The following is a 24,782-nucleotide window of genomic DNA, read 5'->3' on the forward strand; positions in this document are numbered from 1 at the left end:
CCCTTTTTCCGCAATTTATATACTATTATATATGTATATATATTAATATGTAAATCACGGGAGAAGGGTGTCCCTCTCACTGAAACCCGTGTTCAATATTTTAAGTATGATCCCCGTTTAAAGGGTGTGCCTCAAAAAAAAATTTTTAATTAATATGAGAAACAAAACGGGATATTTTTTGTGGATTTCCTCATATTCTTTATACAGTGAGGCAGTTTAGTTATCCACACTCCTGTACTAAAAATTTTGCCTGAGAAAAACATCTAGGGTCGTACATTTAATGAGGGCCAGGGCTAGTGGCATACATTACAAAGATTTGGACTAAGCAAGGCATGCAAAACATAATATACCAAAATGTAAAAGTTTCTTCAATGCTTCTTTGGGCTGCCATTTTTAGATCCAAATAAAATTGAAAATTATTTTACGCATGAATTAATGAGTATCATTGAGAAATTCGGTATTGGAAGATTTTTTGATCTAATTGTATACAATTATATCTTTAAAAAATCACTGCATCTTTTGACAATCGATTGTTATCTTCAAATACTCTGTCACTCAACGAATAACTGTGACTCTGTCCAATTGCAAATAACTTGTGAGTTGTACTTATCAGACCCAAATACGTTGACATTTGTAGAAGCTTTTCAATAAGTCTAAACAGAAATGTATATAAAAATGCAAAGTACTGATACATAGTCCAAAGGATACAAGTTCATACTAAACTTGAAGGTGAAGAATTTAAGACCATGCTTGGAGTAAGGCCGATTGATATGATGTAAAGTCATGAAAGCAATATATTCAAGCAATATATAACGTTAATATCACCAAGTAATTAGAAGCCGAATATTGCGTGCGGGTCGCCAAACAAAGCGTCGTTGAGGTAGCGTGGGCATTTGGTACCGTACCAAGCAAGGGGCCCTTTAAGGTTCTATGGACTATGAAAAATATTCTTTGTACATTGTGATGATAATTAAATATCCAAATCTCATATTTAAATTCAAGAGTTTTATTGACCTTGAAAATTATAAAACATCAATAAAAAAAATTATAAAAACTCATCATTTTACTCTGCACATGCGCAAAAAAAATAGCAAATCACTTTTCTTTTAATTTTCTTAAAATCTATGTGGTTTAAATAAAATGTTAAAAATTCTTAAAGATTTATCATGAATAAAGGTATAAATACAATTTATATTTGTAAAGGTTTGTAATTAACTTTTACAGCTATAGTCGCTTTAGTAATGAATCCCATAAATCTGCGTGTTAAATTAGTGAGTTTAAAGTAGCAATTTTCGGACAAATAAAGTGGTTGACCCTAGTATTTTTTATTGTAAATGAAGTATGCACACTTTATTTGAATGATTTCAAAATTTCAGAGTTTCTTGTCATTCCAGTAAAAATCACCAAAGCCACGTTAGAAAATGTACGTACTGCTTTTATTCTAGCGGACAGAGTATTTGCAGACAATACCGTGTAAGAGGTAGCGCTTCAAAGCTTATTGGTGGATCAACGTGTACACCACAACCGATGAGCCTAAGTATAACAGCTCCGAACTCACAACATACCGACCTTGTATTTGGTACTGAAATAAACTTTGAACATAGCAGCTAACTTTAATTAATTATCATCAGTTGTTTGCCTTTGGTCGCTTTGAACCTCATTAAACATCGTAAATTAGTACACTGAGAGATATTTTTTATAAATTTTATGGCAAATGCCCATAAAAATTACCGTTCAGGTAAACGTGGGAGTAGGTCGTCACTCCAGACGTTTTACCTAACCTTAACAATTTTTACCGTCACGTCCAGTAAAAATCATCGGGCGCCTAACAAAAATTCCCCTCATGACTCACGAGCCAAAGTTCACTGTAGGTAAAACCGAGGGTAAAACAGAGACCGTAGTTTAATTGCGTTTTATTTGAAGCCATAAAATTATTATAGTATTATACATTCTTTATTATAGTATATACATTCTTTATAAATCTTATGTATATCGGACAGTCCGCTTGCAATGTCAAATCAGCTAAGGTTACAAGTGTTTGAATAAATTTAATTCATACATTTCAAATATCGTACAGGAATATTTATTTTAAATGGTACAATGTCCAACCGGTTACAATAATAATAAAATTTAAAAAATTCAAAAATGAGTACAGCGAAAGCATACTACAATCAAGTAGTTAAAAAAAAAAAAAAAACATTTTTTGTCGCGTCTTGTACTGACAACAAATACGTTAACTATGATCTCTGTTTTACCTACCGTAAACTTTGGCTCATGAGTAGTAAGGGGAATTTTTCTTAGGCGTCCGATGATTTTTACTTGGCGTAACGGTAAAAATTGTTAAGGTTAGGTAGAAAGTCTGGAGTGACGACCTAGTCCCACGTTTACCATTACGCACGGTAATTTTTATAGGCATTTACAATAAAATTTATAAAAAATTTCTCTGAGTGTAGATTTAGCACCGTTTGTAGGTTAAGATGGCTGCCTCAAGAGTGTATTTTGCAAATAGGGGGGTAGCTCTACTTCTAGATTTAGTCACGTTTTTATATTTTGAGTTTATTTAAAAACATGACTAAAAAACTAATATAGAACTAGTTGATCGATAGGACACAACTGTAGCGAACAAAAATTCAAAGCTTGAGAAGCTTGCGAGAAGTAAGAGTTCGGTTAGTGGGATTGATGTAAGCAAGGTATCAGCGAGAGTTCAGAACGAGGCAAGACGGAAAATGTAAAACACTTTAAAAAAGGGATAGCTTTTGATACGAGTACATTTTATTTGAGTGTTTAGGTTGCGAGTATGAAGCTTAGAGTACTTAAAATTTGAGGTTGGGAGAAGAAAAAGTCAATGCGTAAAAACTCGTGTGAAAAAGATAAGCGATAAGTTAATTTGGATTTTAATATGGAACGCATGGAAATAAGACAGAAAAAAGCAGTTTTTTACCAATATAGGATCGATACAGAGGCGCTGAAGTTGATTGGAAAGAGAGATTTGTGACTATAGACATACGTAAAGAGGAGTTGGACCACAAAAACGGTTGAAAAGTTTATCTTCAAAAAGGCTAGTGATAAGGTATGGGACGATGTAGATTTATCCGGCTAAAATGGCTTTAACTAAGGTAGTACTATATAGTAGTCAATGATAATTATCTGTTTTTGGAATCTATGCTATAGGACAAATTCATTTATAAAAAAAAAAAAACAACAAACCAGGGGGGATGAATGGGTCATGGGACCCACGGTAAGAACGAAGTTCTTTAAACATGACATGAGTGTAAAGCACAATTTCTCAGGTAACAAGGGGGTCGCCAGACCCGTAGAAAGAACGAAGCTCTATAAACGTTAGTACTGCATTCATGTACACTCATGTCATGTTTAAAGAACTTCGTTCTTACCGTGGGTCCCATGACCCATTCATCCCCCCTGGTTTGTTGTTTTTTTTTTTTTTTTCTTTATTTCTTGTTTTATTTATTTTTTTTTCATTTCTTGTTTTATTTTTTTTCATATTTCATTTTATTACATTTTTTTTATTTTTTTGTATTTCCTTTATTTAATTTCTTTCTTATTTTCATATTTAATCTTTTTTTTTTCGTTCCCTTTTTTTTCATATATCATTCTTTTTTTTTCATATTTAATTTCATTACTTTTTTTTCATTCTTTTGTATTTCCTTTATTTCTTTTTTTTATATTTTTCTATTTATATTCATTCTTTTGTATTTCCTTTATTTCTTTTTTTTATATTTTTCTATTTATATTCATATTTTTGTATTTCCTTTATTTCATTTCTTTTTTCATATTTCATTTCATTATTTTTTAATATATTATTTTATTTGTTCAAATTTCATTTAATTTCATTATTATTTTTTTTCATATTTCATTTTTTCATATTTCGTTTCTTTTTTTTTCATATTTAATTTCATTACTTTTTTTCATTTATAACAGTAATTATTAGCATTACTGTAATGCCAAAAAAACCTCAGGTTTAATGAAAATCGGTCGGTATTTTATGCATCAAATGCATAAAATACAAATATTTAATGCGTAATAACGCGCCTTATTATATTTAATCTACATAACCATATTTATGCTAATTAAAATTTTTTTTTTTTTTTTTTTTAATGTATTATTTAGAAAACAAATACACAATTTATAAAACAAATTCATAATTGAATGTCTTATCAGTGAATGCATTTAAAAATGGAATGTTATAGTTACGAACCACACGATAAGTACAAGAAACCGAGTTCCCATAGTCGGCAGCGCTCGTAGCAGAGTGGGTAAGGTACAGGACTCACATGAAGAAGGTCGAGAGGTTCAAATCTCTTTATTGGAAAATGTTTTTTTTTTTTTTTTTTTTTTTAGAATTGTAAAAAAAAAAAATTAAAAGTCAAATAAAAATTATTGTGAAAAAATAATAATTGCTTGGGAGTGTGAGGGGGAATGGTGGATAAAGGTGTGGAGAAGAGTAACACGGCACGGTTGGCAGATATACATATATAGTGGGGAGAGGGGAAGTGTATAGAGAACAGTTGGTGAGGGGGACGGAGTAAGGGGGGAAACTCGAAAGGAAGAGACTTCGGGTGAAACCACTTTCGTTTCCAAAAAAAAAAATCTGTCGGTTTTAAAATTCCAGCCCCCCGAGTAACGCGACATAAAGAACTTCGTTCTAAAAAACAAGGTTGGCATTGGCAAAAAGATCGATCAGGTAAGGAAAGGCCGAAGCATTTTCGTGACAAGAAAGATTTAGAGCTATAAAAAATTATGAGGTACGATAGCTTATAAAATGTGAATACAAGCTGAGAGATTTTCACTATTTCATTTAATGTAATTAAAGTTTTCAGGATGAAAAAATCAGGAGAATATTAACTGTAAATAAAAAATATAAGGGTGTGCCAAGGGTAGTTTCAGTGATTTCCGATAAAACGAAAGGTTATTTAAATGGACTTGTGAAGAGGACGTGGACAAGCTCTTGAGCTGTTAAGTCCGTGTCATAAGTATAAAAAATTGGTGCCACAACAAATATGGTGATAAAAATGTATTTGTTGGTAAGGTAGTTTAAACTTAGGTGGCCCTTAAAAGAACCGATGAGATTGAAGGTTAAGTAATGAACGTAAATACTCATATTGGCCCTGAAAAAGGCCAGTGGTCAAATTTCTAGTTATTCCTTATTATTATTCTTGATGATAGAGAGCCAGCTGTTGGTAGCTTGACCTTCGAAGTCTGTGTACGGAGACCGTAAATGAAGGAGATACGCCGCTGATCAAAATAAATCTCGTCTTCAGGTCGTTCCCCGGATAACCAACAGCTCATTGTTAGTCGGGAAAGTAGGCCTGGAGAATACCTTTTCTGTAGGTATGCCGTTGAAACGACCACTAAGAAGTTGGCCGTTGTGGCTGCCCGTACTCTTCAGGGCTGTCTTCCCTGGCGTACATTTGTAGTAAAAAAATTATCTGACGGCACCAGGCCAGATTGTGGTACGGCCACATAACTCTGAAGTGTCGAAGCAGGATGTGCTCTGGCTAGACACGTCTCCTGGTATTCCGCCGGAGACGACATTGGTTAAAATAAATTTTTTATTGGTGGCACTCGTCAATCCTGGAGGTTTAGGGTGAAACTAGACCGAGGTCACTTGCCCATTGGAGAAGAGCGTTATCGGTAACCGGGATACCCTGCTGCACGACTATCATCTACATTCTCGATGCAGCTCGATGAACTGCCAGTAGACGATTGCAGAAATTCCCGTGACGCTCCGGCCTACTATAACCACACTTATTTAATTCTGTTGCTGGTAGCTTCGATTTTATGTCGACGCCATCTAGCGGATCCTACTGAACTAAAGTGAAAAGCTGGCGTACTTTTGAAAAACTTTGAGCCTATTCATTGCTAGTATTATATTTTTCAAGATAAAAACCATACTTAAACCATCCAGGAAGTGTCAAGAATCGGTATGTAAAATTTCAGCAAAATCGGTTCAGTAGTTTTCGCGGTTAGCGATTACAACGGTTTTAGCGACTTTGCTTTATATATTAGTAAGATAATGATTCCTAGAGTTTAAAGATTTGATTTTGTTAGTGTGAGTGAAATATGAGATATGATTGGAAGAAAAAGTTAAAATTAACTTAACTTTAAATTAACTATTACAAACTTTTTATTATGCGTTTTAATTTTTTCTTCTTATTTGAGCGTAAACGTGATTAACCGTTTTATAGCCACAGAGATACAAAAAATATTATACACACTACGTTCGGAGGTTAAGAAATGTCCTAGATTTTACGTTAACCGCCCTCGGCTTCGCCTGGTGCGTTTATTTACATGAAATCTGCGATATTCTTAACCTCGCTTACTAGATGCATAATATACTATTATCACTTATTACCTAACACTATAAGATTTAAAATAAAATATCACAGAATAAAAATATGTACGTGCGAATTTAATACAGTTTTTATTATATTATGGAAAGAAAGAAAGACAAAGTAGTTATGTAAGTTAGTCAATTTACATGTTATTTTTCATCACAGAACTACATAAAATTTCTGGTTGATGGAAAATGAAAAAATCCCAATAAACACTGTATCTAATGCTTGGCTTTGCAAACATGCAATTTTATAAATACAATAAAGAGTCTGAACCATATTAAAAATTGATCAAGACTACCACCATTCATGAGTGTATTACCAGGGCTTTTATCCAAACCGTAGATCCATGACAGATTGCATCCGAAGATTATTTAGGTGAAAAAATGTTTAAATATTAACCAAGAGTACAAGTTTTACGGATAAGGAACTTGATTCGTCAAACAACAGCGTCAAAATTACTTTTAAACAGAAAAAAGACACATCCTTAAAAATAGCCCTTTGTTTTGCTCCGTAGGTAACATGATATATATCATGTGAACATTGAAATTAAAACGCTGTACATGTCCGTCGTCGTGTGTCAGTGGCATCTGCTATCGCGCATGTGTCCATAGTTTTCAGAAAATCTTGGCTGTTGCTGCCACGGGGATAACACATTTTATAAACACAGAATGCAAGACCAATATACTGCATGCATAAACAATGGCATATTCAGAGAGCGAGAGAGAAAAAAGAAAGTAGCCGTGGCAGTGTCCTTATTCGGCTGATTTACAACTGGGGCGCACTGTATGCACGAATATTTGCTGACACACACACTCGTCCATTCGTGTGTGTGTGTGCGCGCGCACATATTCAAATAGGTACGTCTAGATATCATATTTGATAACAAGCGAGCGAAAAATGCTGATATTATCAGTGCATGACACGTCAGGGCTCGCTTGCACGATAAACTAAAAAGCGTTAATTGTTTGGGCTCGTGTCAGATGTCTGACCTGAACCTGCTGGCTGCCCGCCTGACGTTATTCACGGCAATTTTCTCCATCATGGACCGCAATTAATCTGGAACTCGCCAAGGCTGAAATTTTTTACGAGTCAGCTTGTCTACATAGAGAATAGAACGGGGGGAGAGCGCGCAGGAGGTAGCTGAGCTGGTGGCGGTGGGGCTACTGAAAAGCTTCGAGCACAATCGAGAGTTCCCGCCGCTGCTGCTTGAGTACCACAATATTTTCTTCTCATAGGTTAAACTACACAAAATAATAGTAGCGATGAAAAAAATGGGTATGACGACCAGTGGCAGAACCTTTTTCGGTGGTGCTTTTCATGCGATCGCGGCTTATTGTGTGTGTGTGTGTGTGTGTGTGTGTGTGTGCGTATGTGAGCGCATGCATGGCCGGGCTGGCCACTGACGTTTTGGTTTGTTTTTTTATTTTCTCAGCGTTTACAAGTTATCTTTGTTTTTATATCCCACCTCTGACAGCAGTAAAACATTGGCCGTTAAATGCTGAAGTGGTAAAAAAAAAGAGAAAAAAAGAAACATATTGCGATGCATACTTTTACGAAACTATTGCGGTAGTAGTGTCACATCTAATATATATTTTGCTAAAATTTCCGGACGTTTTTGCGGTATGAAGCTACATAAGATTCAGTTGAAAGAGCTTTTTCGCTATTCTTATAAAAGAATATGTGGATTATATTCCTGCAACGTTCGTGTGATTCAGAAGTTATTTCAAAATTAATTTGCAAAACTTCACAACTTTAAAAAAGTAGTATAGTTTTTGTGAAATTTTTTTACACAATGTCATTTTATTCGCTTCCAAACATCTTTGCATTCGGAGACTTACTAGTTTGTTTGCTTTTTTTGCTTGTTATTGTTGAGCTCATATGTTTTTCTCTATCATTCAAAAAAGAGTAAGATAAATAAGCTGCTGCACAACACTAGCTCTTGATATGGAAGAAGAAGGTATACGACTTGCAAGTGATTAGTTTACTTTTTGGCCAAGGTGCGTTAATCTTTTTAGAACGAAGTTCTTTATATTGCGTTACTTGGGGGGCCGAAATTTTAAAACCGGCAGATTTTTTTTTTTTTTTTGAAACGAAAGTGGTTTACTCTTTCTCTCAAGTTTCCCCCCTTACCCCGTACCCCTCACGGACTGTTCTCTATACACTTCCCCTCTCCCCACTATATATGTATATCTGCCAACCGTGCCGTGTTACTCTTCTGCACACCTTTACCCACCTTTCCCCCTTACACTCCCAAGCAATTGATTTTTAAACAAACTTTAATTTTATTTTCCCACAATAATTTTTGTTTCACTTTGAATTTTTTTTCTTTTACAATTCTTTAAAAAAAAAAAAAAAAAAAAAAAACATTTTCCACTTAAGAGAATTGAACTCTCGACCTCCTGCAAATCAGTCCTTTACCTTACCCACTCTGCTACGAGCGCTGCCGGCTGTGGGAATTCGATTTCTTGTACTTACGGTGTGGTTCGTAACTGAATTATTCCATTTTTACATGCATTTACTGATAATACATTCGATTCATGATAAGTTATATTTGTATTTGTTTTCTAAATACTTAATACAAAAAAAAAAAAAAAAAAAAAAAAAAAAACATGTGGAATAGAGTTGAAGAATGTATCAATGGTTTTTAAAGGCGCTTATTTCGAATTCAACAAACAAATTATGTTACAATATCACATAATTTCATAAATAAAGTAATTCATTAAATCAATCATAAATGAAATGCAATAAATACTAACTTCAACAGCCATTGGTGTTAGTATTTATTGCATTTTGTCCTACCCGCTGCTATTGGAGTCATTATCATCATTCAATCATAAATGAATTATGTAAGATCATGATATAAATATATTTCGAGTTTCATATCATTTTAATGGTTTTTAAGGGCACTTATTTTGAATTTGATGAACAAATAATGGCACAATGTGATTGAGTAATTATATAAAAATAAAACATAAATTGTTTTAATGGGCTATAAAATCGCAAAAAAATAAGTGAAAACAAAAATTTTTTTTTAAATTAATAAAATGAAATATAAAAATGAAATGAAATAAAATTACAAAAGATATGAATAAATACAATGAAATGAAAAAAAAAATGAAATAAAAAAGGGAATGAAAAAAAAAAAAAAAAAAAATACGAAAATAAAAAAAAAAATTAAATAAAGGAAATACAAAACAATGAAAATAATGTGATAAAATTTAATATGAACAAAAATTAAACAAGAAATGAAAAAAAAAAATAAAACAAGAAATTAAAAAAAAATTAAAACAAGAAATTAAAAAAAAAAAAAAATAAATAAATAAATGAAAAAATTATAAAGGAAATTAAAACAACAAACCAGGGGGTATTAATGGGTCATGAGACCCACGGTAAGAACGAAGTTCTTTAAATATGAGATGAGAATAGACACAATTTCTCAAGTAACAAGGAAGTCGCCAGACCCACAGGAAGAACGAAGCTCTGTAAACGTTAGTACTGCATTCATGTTCTTTACTAAAACAAAAACTTGAAAAACGAATAAAAAAAATAAAAACAACAGTTTAGTACTCACGATGGTTGAAATTCGTGAGAACGTCGTGCATAAATACAGTACTCACGAAGTTAAACCATCGTGAGTACTAAACTATTGTTTTTATTTTTTATTATTCGTTTTTCAACTTTTTGTTTTAGTAAACAACATGAATGCAGTACTAACGTTTACAGAGCTTCGTTCTTCCTGTGGGTCTGGCGACCCCCTTGTTACCTGAGAAATTGTGTCTATACTCATCTCATATTTAAAGAACTTCGTTCTTACCATGAGTCCCATGACCCAATAATACCCCCTGGTTTGTTGTTTTAATTTCCTTTATAATTTTTTCATTTGTTTTTTTGCATACACGTGTAAAAAAGGTTTTTATTTTACTGATCCTCAGTAGTGTAAGTTCATGCCGTATAGAATAATATTATTTTAAGTAGTTGGATTAAAAAATGTAAGTAGTTAATGTACAAAATAAGTGGTCCGATTTGACTGGACAAAAGACATAAGTACCCCAAAGTGAGACAACATAAAAGCATTGAAAAGAAAACGAATCTTAAGCAAGTAAACACGAGCACCATTAAATGCATTAAAAATGGCTTTGTGAAGAAAATTCATGACTGTTACGCTATTGTAGGTATAAAATTTTCAAGCATGTACTGTATAAATTACCTTCCTACCAATGAGATATTAGAAGAGTCGCTTGAACAACCAAGTGATATAAAACCTAGCCACATCACGCATATTAGAGGCAGACTGCATTTTTACCGCTACTGCTGGTGGATAATTTTCCAGCTTAAAGGCAGTTTAAAATCAGATGGTAAGCCTCGTGAAAAGTGGTGGTATAATATTGCAAAAGTTTTTCCTCCCGCTATTGTGTGCCTCCTGACCACTGCTTACAACCTGGATTATCCTCCTTCGCATTTCTATTTCATTTTCTCCAACTTTACTTTTACCTTCTGACCTAATTTCTGGGAAACATTCTTTACTAATTTCTATTCTTCTGCCTCGTACGGAGTAATGCAGCTTGGCTTCTTTTTTAAGCCAGATTTCACTAATGCTCCAGAGGTTTGCTGATCCGCAAGAAATAGCAAGAGCCAGTGGGAACGACGCTCACTTTCGTGCAATTATGCAAAGCTGCAATTCAGAGGTGCAACCGTACATTTTCATATGATTGGCATTGAGATTAGTAACTCGTATGGACTACGACCTATCGTGTTATTTAGTAGTGATGGAATATCACAAAGTAAGTTTAAAAAGCAGATGACGTCGCGGTGACATTAGTGATTTAAATTATATTCAGTATGGATGATCCTCGTCTGTAACTTCATTAAAAAATGTTTCGAAGAACCCTGTTGTTCTGTAATAACCACAGATGTAAAGCTCCAAATACTTTAATCAATACGTTTTCAGCGTCAATTTCCACAAATCTCGGAATATTTATACCATAAAGCGAGCTATGAGCAAAATTATCAGTCAGCTTTGCCAATACTACTCAGCTAGCAGTTGGATAAGTCAGCTAAATTATTTATAAAGCGTTGAATGAAATTGTAAACAACTTGCACATCGTTAGTACGACTAAATGAAAATTACTCATATTAAATTGATGTCATGTTATGCCATAGGTAATATAAGTTATCGCAAGCTCTTACACATGGGGGTTAATACGAAATACTTGATAAGTTTGATATTGCCAAACCGAAAGTATTTTTCATTATCTCTCCCTACCATTTTCGAGGATAGCTGAAGGGGTAATTGTCAAACATTCTTCTTTTGGGCCAAACGTAATCTAAAATAACAATCACGAATTAGTACAGTTTGTAAATTTAGTAATGTTATCTTTGAGTTGGCTGGATTAATTTTTCTCGTAAAAACTAATTGAAACTGAGAGTAATGTTGTAAAAACGTCAAAATACGGTTAAATTAAAAAAAAAGCCTGATTGCTGATCTGATATCATTAAATAAGTCTATGATTCGTAAAATACTGAATATTCTACTGAAAGAAGTTATAGATTCTTCAAATAGCCAATGAGAAACCGTTGCTTATAATTCACCGCCATGGAACAAAAAAACTATCGTGAATTAAAGTAAACGGCTGGACAGCCAAGAGCAGCTTTACAGCTAGCCAGCCAGTGCACTAGTTTTCTATACATACGCTTTCATAGAGGGCTGTCGGAGTTGTTGCTTACATTTTCATGGTCATAGAGTCATGAAAAGCTAGCTGAACGCATAGTACGAGACGTGTAAGCTTCCTCGCCTACTCCAGTAAGCAAGCACCATTTCCTTCGATTTGAGCTCGCTTATCTGTATCTGATCTATTGCACGGGCAGGAAAAAAAATAGATCGGATGTACAGTACACGCTTGGGTATCAAGAGACTGTTAGTGCTACTCCAGGCTCTACCAGATTTATATGCACTGATCTCCGTTTTATGATCCGTGCGCGTATAGGTATTCTGTTTACGAATTTGATATCGTTAGCAACCGTACCCTAGATCTCTCTTCCACTCATCCAACCTTGCTTCGGTGTGGCTAATTTGCTGTCTTCGCATCGGTTTTATTGGCATCACCTGCTCAGGACAAATAATCACTACGACCGGCTGAAACAGTACACTTCTTTCTCGATGCTTGCGGACTGTTCATTTAATAAAATATTATGGAAGCGCCTAGTCGCCATCTGTGTGCGAGTTCGAGAGCATGTATCTTTTTTGGAGCAAAGCGAGGCACGGTTGTGCAGTGCAGCAAAGGACTGCATATATATATATATATATATATATATATATATATATATATATATGTACATGCACAGCATTGTTGAAAAAAAAATGTAAATGTAACCTCTAAACTTTTGAATTTGGAATTTTATTGCTGCTGTGTTAATTGATACGTTTGGTGATAAACTGAAACTGAATGATTTTTTATGTTTGGTTGCAAATAAGTAAGTAAAGAAATTGAAAAAAAATAAAACCAGTAACCTTCAGTACCTACAAAACCAAAATGATGTTGATTGTTTAACAAAATTTTACAAAACATAAGTATGTGGCTTTTACAATTATTACTACCATTTCTGTTTTGTATTTACTTACAAGAAGTTATGTCAGAAGATGAAATATAAGAGTTTGATGAAAGTATGATATATAAATAAATAGAACAGCAAAGATAATACTGTAAAAATTCGAGTGGATTAGTTTCCCAGCCTAAAAAATGAATTTCTTATGGAATCATGTTTTATTTCGGAGGTCTTTAATCACATTCATCATGATTCAGGATAAGCTACTGATATAAATTTATCAGTTAGTCATCAATTAATACAGCAGCAATAAAATTCCAAATCCAAAAATTTGAAGGTTACATTTACATTTTTTTCCAACGATGCTATACATATATATATGCAGATGGTGACTTGGCCCTTCCGTAAAAAATGCTTATTCCTAGTAATTCACCAAAAAACAGGATTCATTACCTATAAAAACCTTCAATTTTATGATAGACTGTAAATTGTCTGAAATGGTCACACTTGAATTCCCTACGCACCTGTTAATTCATCACTGACCCAGTTTACAGAAAAGAACGTTGTTCAGAAAAGTTCTATGAAGCAAGTAGTTCGAAATTTTGAACGAAGCGATCTTATAAACGCACGTGTGCGCTCACTTATATACACACATCGATCGCGAGGTACTCGCATTTACTGCATATCAGCAAAGCTGTCAGAAATGTATGGAGGTTTTTGGCGGAGAAGATGATATTTCGGCAGGACCAAGCTATGATGTCTCCGAGATGAAAACCACGTGTTGTTGTTATACAATGTTCTATAATATGCAAAGTGGTGCGATGTCGCATGTTCGAGCACGTCTACTTCAAGTCCTAGTCTCTGCAATATTTTATCCCATAAGATATGCATTTTCATAATTCAAGTCACGCATATTATGTATAACGAGTTATCACTTTTTAGACTCACATGCATGTGTTGAACTGAGGGATATGAGTTGGACAACATGATAAACTTATCAAGTCACATGGCTAACAAAAAATATAAAAGAGCCAAAACTAGAGATAGATCGGTACAGGCAGGGGTGAGGCCAGCAAGTAGGTAGCTAAGACAGTGAGGATACTGATTCTTTTCCTTTGGTAATCGTCGTCATGTGTAAAGTATGTTGACGCGGGAAAACTCGAAAGATAAACTAGGAGACGCCTGTAGAGAGAAAAACTACTGGAAGGAAGTTGAAAGAGGCCTGGAGTCAGGTCAAGGGTGGGACAAGAGATATATAACACCACAGTAACTCCCACATGATACGTATATATGTTTTTGAAAGAGCGTGAGCGACAAGGTCCGAAAACAGTTGGGGTAAGAATAGGGGAGAAGGGAAGTAAAAGTGTCCGTAACAGTAGCCAAAATCCGTGAATTATCGAAGAATTCAGCTTGTCTTGCTTTTATGCCTTTTTTTCTATGTATTCCTTATTATACCCGTACGTTGTGTGGCTCAGCAACTCTCGATGGATCTCTTTCCACCCCCATTTCTCATGGATATGGAAGATTGAGCAGAGCCAGTGACTGGAGATTCGGCCCAAGTATACACGAGGGGTGAGATTACAAAACAAAGAAAGTTTTTGTAACTATGAAACAAACGCGTTGAAACTTTACACATTCATTAAATAAAAATAATTCTTAAAAATACTTGTTTGTGTATAAGGCAAAAACTATACTGTCTTTATTTATACCGAATCACATTAAGCTTGCCCGTGATGTCAGCGTGAACAATCGATAGCGTTGCCACCGATGGTGAAAAGTTTAAGCCCAGTCGCGTACCTAATTCTGCAGATATCATTGATTTTGATCCATACCATACTAGGGAATATATTTGAGTTTAACCGTGCAAGCTCTCTCCGTAGCTGCAGCTAGGGATTTATATTAATGTAAGCTTCTTGTATAACACGCAAGCCTCAAGCTCAATAAGAATATCCGTGGAAAGCCGACCCACAAATGCTTGAAAACCGATCTGTCTATCTCTTGAGACCACTAGTTACACCATATGGTAGCGGCTAAAGCTTTGAATAAGCACATGTATCGGATACGATCGGATTGGTCGGAAAATAATGACTGGGAGCATCTGTCTTAAGGCTCCCAGCCTAGATTGGATATACCAAACAATGAGACCGTAAAGATTCTATGCAGTAACTAAGTTTTCGAAAAGAAGAAGGTATAGGCAGGAACTAAATGTGATTTAGATTTTTCCGTGTCCTTTTTTCCAGTAGTCGAGATGCAGCATTTTTTCCCATTGCTGTTCAGTAATCGGTATACTTCAGAGTCTATCTGCGTGTGGTTAGATCGATCCAAGTTTCCTTTACCCCTCGCTTTACCCCGAGTATTGAAATTGAATACTGTTGGGAGATTTGTGTGCAATAGGGGCAAAGGGTTCCCGAGGGTGAGATATCTGGTTAGTCATTATTGAATTTCTTGCTGAGGTAATACAGCGCGTTATCATTTTATTAGGGATAGTAATTTATTTTAAATTAAACATTAAATTTATTTTACGTGAAAAAAGAATTTTTGCTAAAGTTAGTTACTCGCGCGCGTGTTGTTAAACCTTTATTTTTGAAAATTTTATGGACTAGGTCCTGTTGAAAAATTGTTTGAATTTTTACTTGACGTTTCAAGTATCATACATATATATTCCATAAAATAATAAAAGTTTCTAATAATAATTCTTGAATCACAAAAAAATGAGTAATTCAATACGTACAATAAAATAATTACCAATATTTGCGCGTGCACTGCAATCCTCTCGAAAAAGATAGATTAATGGTAATCCGTAAAATTCATTTTGTTTGAAATCCTTTTGATAGCTACCAAGCTTAATTTTGTAAAGTAATTCAAGAAAAAAATAGTAAAAAAGGCTAATGGTTGAAGCAAAATTCAAAGTTTGCAGCAAATCTCCACAAAGACTGTAAGCCTTAAGCTTTATAGCTACAGTGCCGGATTCTCAAAAATTCATTAGGCTCTGTACCACTCTGATTGAATTGAGTATTAAAAGTATACGCATATCTGATATTTGATGTAAAATATCATAAAAACTATTGTCAAGACCAGTGCGCCGTTTTTTCTCTCCGTTCTCTGGGTCAGTTAGTTTTAAGCAAAATATCCAGCTATATTTTTGAGCGGAAGACCAACGCGCTTCCAAAAAAAAAACCCTGAACTACACACCGCAGCGAATGACAGCAGGAATAATCCTGATCAAGGTATACGTTTGAAGAGCTCAGTACCTAGTTTATGTAAAATGGCCTATATGAAAGTTAAAGGTTGTAATAAAGAAAAAAATTAGTAATAAAACCATGAAAGTGCTTTACATTGTTCAAACATTTGTTTCTCAGTACAGTTGAAATACCAACTGATGATAAAGTTTATCAAATTGAACTAGTAGTTTTGGTCACAGAAGGCGCTTACGTACCGATCATATGCAATATTCTATTACTTGAAATTCTCAAGTTTAAAATCTAAATTTTTATATGACTTTACTATGTTATAAACATCAAAGTGATTCTTCAGACTATTATAATTCAAGAATAAAGTGTATTAAAACGTTATTTGAACTCAAAGTGTTTACCAAAAAAAGAAAAATTACCACAAAGAATAAACGCAAGGAAAGAAGTACAAGAGGACTTTGAGGTGATTTTCTTTGAAAACTCAAGAGCCGAGTATCAATAATACTATGTCGAGTATTTCTATTGTGCAATGCGACACAGTCCTTGCTGGGCCTTTACTGTACTTATACCTTCGCATTTTGTCAGCATCATTATTTTAAGAAAAAAGAAAAAGACTTTAGCTCTAGGACGTGTCCCTCTAAATTTACTTTGCTCAATGGTCAACACAAGGCCTGGAGTACGTAGACTTGTATGCATTGGCAGTGCCACCTGAGATGTGCTCGTAGTCAATACAAACCCATGTCTGAACACACATCAATCAACTAGAGTTGATTGCGCTTTTTCATAACTGCGTGGCTCTCCTATTTAGTATGACTTTTCATTTCTCTTTAATGCTATAGATAATATAATATACAAGAATTGGACAAGCAGTGGGAAAAAATACAGCTTCTGAAATAGCGATGGAGCTTACAAACAATTTATGCTCGAACACATAATTACTATATGCCTAGAAGATGGAAGCATAATACTGCATAAGGAGTTTCTCGGTTTTTAGGAATCTAGTATTTTAAAGAGTATTTGCTAAACGTTTGCTCGTTCTGTAGTGGGTTCGAGGCAGAGGTATTTGTGTACACAGTACTTAAATGCCAATTTTTAATACTTTATGAGCATTCTTCTAAATATTTCAAACTTTGAACACTACATCCAACGTACGCGCTTAGGAACACACTGTTGTAAAGTATAAAATTTGTAAATACGGTGTGAAAGTATGACATTCATCCAAAATACGACATCTGTTGGATCAAACTATTAAAGTAAAATGAAAAGTTAAGTTATGAATGAAAGTCCATACTCTATTAATCTTTCACAAAAGCAATCATGATTTATTTTGTAGTCATATTAATAACATTATAAGTCACTGTTGAAATTATAGATCAGAGCTATTAAAAAAATTCTTCTGTACCTTACGCTTCAGTTTTTTTTTTTGTTTTTTTTTATTTTTTGCAACCCTATTAAGAAAATGTAGAATAGTTTTGTTTTAGCTTACGGATGCTACAACAGCAAAATTCACTACTAATATGCGAGTACTTATTTCAAGCAATACAATATTTATATATGTATAAGAAATTTCATTACGTAAATGACTACAATTATCAAAATTTCTTTAGTCCTGAAGACCTTGAAGTTATTCTAAAAGTAATACTATTTCTTATTTTTGATGTAAATTTTAATTATTTCGCAATGTCTCGTACAATTTTCGATTTGGTGAAGGAAAGACTACACCTTAGTTATCAGCACAATCATTTGGTATTGTCAATCGTTTTCTTCCTTATCTTATACAATTTGTTTAAATTACAAGAATACGATATTTCTAGAGTAGGTCGTTTATAATATACGCCGAAACATATTGCGTATTAACCATTTTATCTCCATTTAATAGCCCCTTCCCTTTTAATGTACTGACTTTTTAAATAAAATGAATCCAGTAGTTAAGAGTTGAAAATAAAAGCGATTCTTCAAGTTCTAAGCTTCACGAGAGAGGTGAGCTGAAAACAAGAATGGAAATAAAAGCAGGTGAGTGACTAGGCAACTCGGACAGAGAAGAAAATGTATCGAGTATGTGTATGTACTGTAACTGATGCGAGAGTGAGAAAACGATTGAACAACTTACAAAATAGGGCATCTATAGGAACAGGGTTAAAAGAGGATAAGATGATGGCCGATTAGTAGGAAAGTGCACTAAGAGAGAAAACACCAAATTAAATTTCAGCCAATCATGTTTTAACTTGGGTTAACTTGACTCTCTCTTCTTTTTCTTTTCTTGTACTTTCAATACAGCTGCCTAATGTGATTTAAACTTTATTCAATTTAAATTTTTGTTCGCAGATATTGGACGGTCGTGCCAAATCTGGGCAATCTCAAAGCTGTTGACCAGCCCCTGGACGCGCGCTGAGGTGAGTAACTATACGTCAATCTTTATTGTAAAACTCGTGAAGAAGAAGAAGTTACGCAAGCAGTGCTCCAACTTTGGTTGCTTTCAAAACGCTTGGGACGAGTTAGAGAGAGTTCACGTACTTCTTTTTCTTGCGAACGACTTGTTTACAGGGCTGGATGTTGTAACCGTTAAAAATAAGTTACACTCTTGTACATTCCTGCCAAGTGATGAGACATTACGTCTTCTTTTGAAGTTATTAGTTACTATTCAAGTAAAAATAGCAATAAAGAAAAAATAATAAGTAAAGAAAAAATAATAAGTAAAGAAAAACTAAAATTTGTTTTGATTTTTTTTTTATACCTGTAATGGAATATCAAAGCGCTTATCTAACTCTTTGAAAAATTTTGCAAACTGTTACTAAAAAACATTCATGAATGTTTTACTCTTAGAATAGTATTTTTGTTTACTTACGTAAAAGTATAACTTCTTTATGATTCTTTTTCGACGTACGTGTTTTCATAAGAGTTACTATACCGATGATTGTATACGCCCGTAGTCTATGGACTATTAGTCATTGACCTTATGTTGTATATAAATATGTGTTGTATATCCAACGTTTCACATTAGCTAAAACGCTGCTTCAGACATTTTTTAGTGATATAAAAAAAAAAATGAGGTATTTAAAATTTTTGTTTTTACAAGTACTTTCCTATGCTGTGGGTCACAATTTTTGGATATGGTGACCTCGCTACAGATATTTAAATTGCTACTATCAAAAATAAATAGCGATGTCATATAATACTTAAAAAACGTACCAGTACAAACATTTAAAACCTGGTAACGTATCTCTTGGATCTTACAGTTTTTGTTGACATCCAAGAAAAATAAGCCATTTTAGAATACAACTTAATTCCGTAAGTTTATTTAAAGTTCTCATTAGTTAACTTCGAGCATGAGCACGAAACTTATGATCTCAAGAACTGATATTTTCTGCGAAAACAAAAGACAATTTAAAAAATTTGCCGAAAAAACGTACTTCAGTAATTTCAGCCGTGGTAATTCTTCTTTCGCAATTGCAGCCGAAAACATAATCCTACGTTACAATAAGGACTACAGCACCGCTGACAAGAGATTAAGCAATTTTAAGCCTTTACATCCCCTTCTTTTGCCACCCGACATGGTTGGTTTCTGCCGTGCCATACGTATGCGTTCGTGGTTGCATACACGCTATCGTGGTCCAAGCTGATCCATGTGTTCACAGTCGTGGTTAAATGTTAAATCAATCCAACGGCAAAACTTTACCTTTAAATTTTCTTTTTTATTTTTGTTGATTGTTTTCTTTCTCGTATTTTTTGTGCCTTTTTTCGTTCTTGTTTTCTTTCTCATATTTTTTGTGCTTTTTTTTCGTTCTATTTATGTTGTGAATGCTAATTGAAAAATGTAGCTCATTTTCAATTTCCCTTTAACAATTAACAACAGTATTGTGAGGGTAAGCAACGGTATTCAATATAAAACACCAGTTCTACTTGACACAAGCTCCTGTGTAATAATAATTAAATTTACTATCAACGGTATTTTAATTACAGTGCGCTCTAGCGTACCTACCCTTTGTGTTTATTGACTAAAAATTTTGTTTCTTATTAAAACAAAAATGCTGGAGCTGCACTGCCCACTTCATATTGTATCAGTGGCTAATAAATTTCAACTAAAAATCAATGCTAGTAACTGTGCAAATCCATTTCATATCTCCCCCTAAATTAACATCGGAAATAACTTGGTTTCCAATAACAAGTGGAATTTTGCTTTTACTGTGAAGTTTTCAAGAAAATTTTTGTAGAATATGATAGGACTAGCAGCCCCCCGTCTCGGCTTCGCCCGAGACTTACTAAATAAAACACCGTAGTGTGTTGACACGTAATGTGAAACATTTTTAGTTAGAAAATTTTACACATATTCCCGATACATCTCAGAACAAAAATCTTCTTATTAAAAACATATTTTTTCGGACTCCATATAGTTTATTTGGTCAAATAATAAGGTGTACAAATTCAAAAAAATAATTATGCTGAAAAGTACCGTGCGTTCTTTATGCCATAAAATAATCGATGGCTATAAGAAGTTGTTGATTTGGTTTCTTCTGTGTAATTCACGAAAAGGGCTATTTTTTAAAGCTGTTAAGATTTAAAACCCCCAAAAAATTTATATTAAAAAAAAATTATTTTTTCTCATATCTCACAATTTTATTACCAGAGCAACAAAGTCCTGGACCTTAAACCCAACATCTTTATTGCCACAAAAACACAAATACATTTTCTACTCATTAAAAAATCTGAAGTAGGATCTTTAAAGATTTCAGAGATTGCTGTGAGGGTACAATGAAAAGCTGATCTCTCACGTAATGGACTCTGAAGTTGACGATTTTGACACTGCTGTTTCAATCTCGATAAATTTTCTGCGTCAGTTTCTTGACGCCTCAAATTGTATTCATTAGATACATTTGAGGTTTTCTTTCCAATATACCCTTTTGCGACTATTGGTATGCTTACGACTTTTATGACCCCTAAAGGCTATTTTCAGTCAATTTTGTTAATTTTAATACATTTGTTGGCAAGGTAGTTCGACGTCCGATGGCCCTAAAAAAGACCGGTGAGCTTCTTAAGTTAACTCTTTTTTGACTGCAGTTAACAGCAATTGTGACTGCCTGTATACCTCAGGGTGATCTTCTCTGGCCTGCTGTTGAAGACCCAGACTGATTGGGAGAAAAATTACAAAGTCCGAAGCTTTGGGGCTAGTTGTAGTGCTCTTTTCCAACGTATCCCGGTATAACGTCGAAGACGTTGGTGTCTAAAGCACCTTTTTTATTTGCAGATTTAGTTGTTTTAATGATCTTAGATGGGGAGATTGGTTAGTGATACTTGTCCAGTGGAGGCTGTCCCGTTGGCTCAAGTTTTTTTTCCTTTATAGCTGTTATAGGTTTGCCCAGCGCAGACCTTGGAGAGGATTAGTGATTCCTGGTTGAATGCTTAGAGTCGAGAGGGTAATATAGAGTCGTCGGTCACCGGGTTTTCCAGCCTTGCGAAGAACAACTCCGCAGGTGACGTCTGCCAGTGAATAGCTGACTTGGTTTAATAGTGCCCGTCTTTAGTTAATATAGTCTTTTAGTTGACGAATCACTTCCGGAAATGGTAATAAAAATGTATTTGTTGGCAAGGTAGTTTACACTAAGGTGGCCCCTAAAAAGAACCGATGAAATTGATGGTTAAGTAGGGAACGTAAATACTTACAATGGCCCTAAAAAGCGCCAGTGGTCAAACTTCCAGGCTATTCTTTATTATTATTCCTGATGATGAAGAGCTGGCTACGGGTTGCTTGATTCTTACCCTGGGAGTCTCGATGTACGGAGACTGTGATGGAGGGAGGTACGCCGCTGACCAAAGAATATCTCGTCTCGGGTCGTTCCCCGGATAACCAACTGCTCAATTGCTCATCTTTAGACGGGAACATGTGGGTAAGCGCGTTGGGGACGCGACTACCAAGAAGGTAGCCGTTGTGGCTTCCCGTGCCCATCAGAGCTGTTTTTCCTTGCTTACATTTGTAGCCCCAAATTCTTTAATTACACCAGGTGGGATGTTGGGACTGCCACACAACTCTGAAGAGTTGGTGCAGATTGTGCTCTGGCTAGATATGTCTCCTGGTATTCTGGCAGAGATGGCATCGGTTGGAATTAATTTATTTTTCTTTGATCGCACTCGTCGAGATTCAGGGTGAAGGGACACTTGGGTTCCTTCCCCCTTAGAGAAGAGTGTCGTCCGTAACCGGGATACCCAGCTGCAGGACTATCACCAGCATTCTCTGAACAGCTTGATGAGCTGCCGAAGCTCGACTATACAGCTAACGATACGCTCCGGCCTATTATAACCACACTTATTTAATTGTGTTGCAGGTAGCTTCGATTTTATGTCGACGCCACCTAGCGGATTTTACTGAACTAAAGTGAAAAGCTGGCGTATTTTTGCAAAACATTGAGCTCATTTATTGCTATTGTTATTAAATTTTTTAAGATAAAAACTATACTAAAACCATCTAAGAAGTATCATGAATCAGTGTGCAAAATTTCAGCAAAATCGGTTCAGTAGTTTTCGTGGTTAGCGATTACAACGGTTTTAGCGACTTTGCTTCATATATTAGTAAGATATATAAATACATAATTTTTATGTTTATATGGGTACAATTTTGCCCAAATCAGCTCAAAATTCCTTAAAAAATCGTTTTAAAAAAAGTTGGTTGAAAAAATTATTTTATATAGTAGTTTTACCTCAAATACCATCCACAACAAGTATCTGAAGCGATTTCACGAAAAAGTTTTTGGGACAAAATATATGTGTCATTTTATATAAGTCAATTTAAGTCAACTTTTTTTAAAAATACGTCTGCTTCTGATGCGAGTAGCTAAGCTCCTTGTATAGTTAAAGTTTTTTGTAACCCAAATGGAATACAAGCTAAAATTAAATCCTATTGATTGAAAAAAATCGTTCCATTAAGTGCCTCCACTCAAAAGTTATAGCTGTTTGAAAAAAAGCGATAAAAATCGTCAAAACTGGGCTCTCGTAGATTTTTACCAGAAATTCCTAATTTTTTTAAAATCCGTATAACTTTTGATTTGTTTGGTTCGTGGCGCAAAATTCAACAAATTTTTTTAAAATCAATAGAGCTTCGTTTCAGTAGTCGTTTGAGCCTATTTTGGACCACCTAAAATAGTGTGCTCCTTCGCTATTAGTGTTGGAAGTGGAATCGATAGTCATCGATGTATTTCACGAAAAGGCGAGTTAGACCAAAATGCTGAGACACGTGTCTTATCAGCCTTATGTTTCAGCCAAACATTACTAGAAAAAAAGTTTCGTTGAGTTTCGATGCACAAAAGCTAGTAAAAGAGACATTTGTACCATGGAGAGGTACGAAAGTGACAGGTACGGAAGTGACATTTCGAGGTTTAGAATACTGTTGTAGCTCGTAGACTTGATATAAACGATTTTTCATTCATAAAACATCTGTTGTCGATGAATAAAATGAGAAAAAAAAACTTTCCTTACCTGTATGAGTAACCGAGTGTAGGGCCTAGGGGGGACGGAAATGACCAAAATTCTTGTTCACACGAAAGTTGAAAGTTAAAACGTGTATCAATAGAGGTGGTTCATGCGAAAATTTATTACTGGGCTATCAAAGTAAAACTTGGAGAGGTGTTTTATGAAGCTTTTATACACCTCTATGCAAAATTTCAGATACGCTTATAGGATCAAATAATGAGAACGAGACGTTTGAAAATCGTTGTTGAGCACTCATTTATCATGGGCTCTTATTGACGTACACAATTCTGACACCGGAAGTCATACAATTCTTCTTCGTAAAACTGGGCCAGACTGACCAAAAACTAGAGTAAGAAACTAGAAGTCGTCCTCTTCGTAACGGTGCGTTAATAATTGTACCTCATAGGACAAAATAAAAAGATATTTAATCACAAAATTTATTCAGTACAGGTTATGGATGTTCGTCCAAATTTACAGATATGGCACGAAATTCAAACACGTGAACAATCATGTGATGTACCTTTTTATTGAAAATTCCCAATACAATTCTTCGGTACATTTCTCTCTTGTCAATATATGCAATTTTATAACTATAAGTTACTCCATGTAATAATTTAAAGTAATAGATTATTGCTCCTCTACAGTCGAATAAATTAATAAAAACATGTAAATCTCTGCATATTACAATCGAGGCAGCTGTATATATACACAGGTGATTAGGTTAGAGTTACAGTACGTCGCACTATATACATATACACACATCAGCAGTTCAGCAGACAACAAGAGTTTCCGGTCTGTACACACTGCGAGCTGCGAGTCATCGACGGAACTATTTTCATTCTTATATAAATTAATATATACATATTATTTTATAACTTGAAGCGTGTTAAAAATCACCATTTTTTAAATGTTATTTTTTAGGTACGCATTTGTTACTGCGTTTTATTTACTGCGCACTCGACGGTAATAAAAAATAGAAACATGCTCAAAAATAAGTGTGCTCTAGACGTTGTAACACGTTCGAACAGTAATAACGTTTAATCCAGAATCTTACTTTAAATCATGATATTCATAACTGTTCGACTAAATTACTTCCAACGAATCTAACCTATAAAACTTCGTAGTCGTTCGCAGTAATTGTGTTTGGACTTCAACAGGCAAACCTTACGAGAGATACCTGCGCAGTAATTGCGTGTGCAGTAATTGGTGCTAATTTTATAACTGTGCGCAATAA

At 34.5% G+C, this 24,782-nt stretch overlaps 1 protein-coding gene across 4 annotated transcripts in view; it reads left to right on the forward strand.

Moving 5' to 3' along the window:
* Positions 1–24,782, forward strand: part of kek5 (leucine-rich repeat, immunoglobulin-like domain-containing kekkon 5 protein) — an 884,967-nt gene that overhangs the window by 347,358 nt on the left and 512,827 nt on the right. For all 4 annotated transcript variants that reach the window (XM_089596544.1, XM_089596542.1, XM_089596541.1 and 1 more), the window contains one exon: positions 18,416–18,483. The gene's annotated coding sequence lies outside the window, so the exon portion shown is untranslated. The remainder of the gene's footprint in view (positions 1–18,415; positions 18,484–24,782) is intronic.

Source organism: Copidosoma floridanum, unplaced genomic scaffold (assembly GCF_036245765.1).
Source record: "Copidosoma floridanum isolate Cflo_tuat_1 unplaced genomic scaffold, Cflo_Japanese_pri ptg000030l, whole genome shotgun sequence".
Taxonomy (NCBI): domain Eukaryota; kingdom Metazoa; phylum Arthropoda; class Insecta; order Hymenoptera; family Encyrtidae; genus Copidosoma; species Copidosoma floridanum.